Source organism: Bison bison, unplaced genomic scaffold, assembly GCF_000754665.1.
Source record: "Bison bison bison isolate TAMUID 2011002044 unplaced genomic scaffold, Bison_UMD1.0 scf7180017862817, whole genome shotgun sequence".
Classification (NCBI taxonomy): domain Eukaryota; kingdom Metazoa; phylum Chordata; class Mammalia; order Artiodactyla; family Bovidae; genus Bison; species Bison bison.
In genome coordinates, this window is record NW_011493389.1 from 22,556 (window position 1) to 22,945 (window position 390).

The following is a 390-nucleotide window of genomic DNA, read 5'->3' on the forward strand; positions in this document are numbered from 1 at the left end:
TTCCTTCTTTGGTTTTCCAGGTTACATGTTAAAAGCAAGAACATCCTGGTCAAATACATTTTATTTAACTGGTACATTCCAAGCATAAGAATGTGTGTGTGTGTGTGTGTGTGTGTGTGTGTACAGCTTTGGACTTTTGGACATCTTTTTTCTAAAGTGTTTAACTTTTTTATTGGAGTATAGTTGATTTGCAACGATGTGTTCATTTCAGGTGTACCACAAAATGAGTCCGTTTTTTATATATCTTCTTTTTCAGATTCTTTTCCACTATAGGTTATTACAAGACATTAAACATAGTTCCCTGCACTATACAGTACGCCCTTGGTGTTATCTATTTCATATGTAGTAGTGTGTATCTGTCAACCCCAAACTTCTAATTTATCTCCTCCC

The 390-nt window shown here is 34.9% G+C and overlaps 1 protein-coding gene across 1 annotated transcript in view; it reads right to left on the bottom strand.

The window, feature by feature from the left end:
• Window positions 1-390, bottom strand: part of LOC104983478 (H(+)/Cl(-) exchange transporter 4) — a gene marked incomplete at its 3' end in the record, with an annotated part of 20,805 nt that overhangs the window by 17,539 nt on the left and 2,876 nt on the right. The gene's annotated exons all lie outside the window — the stretch shown is intronic.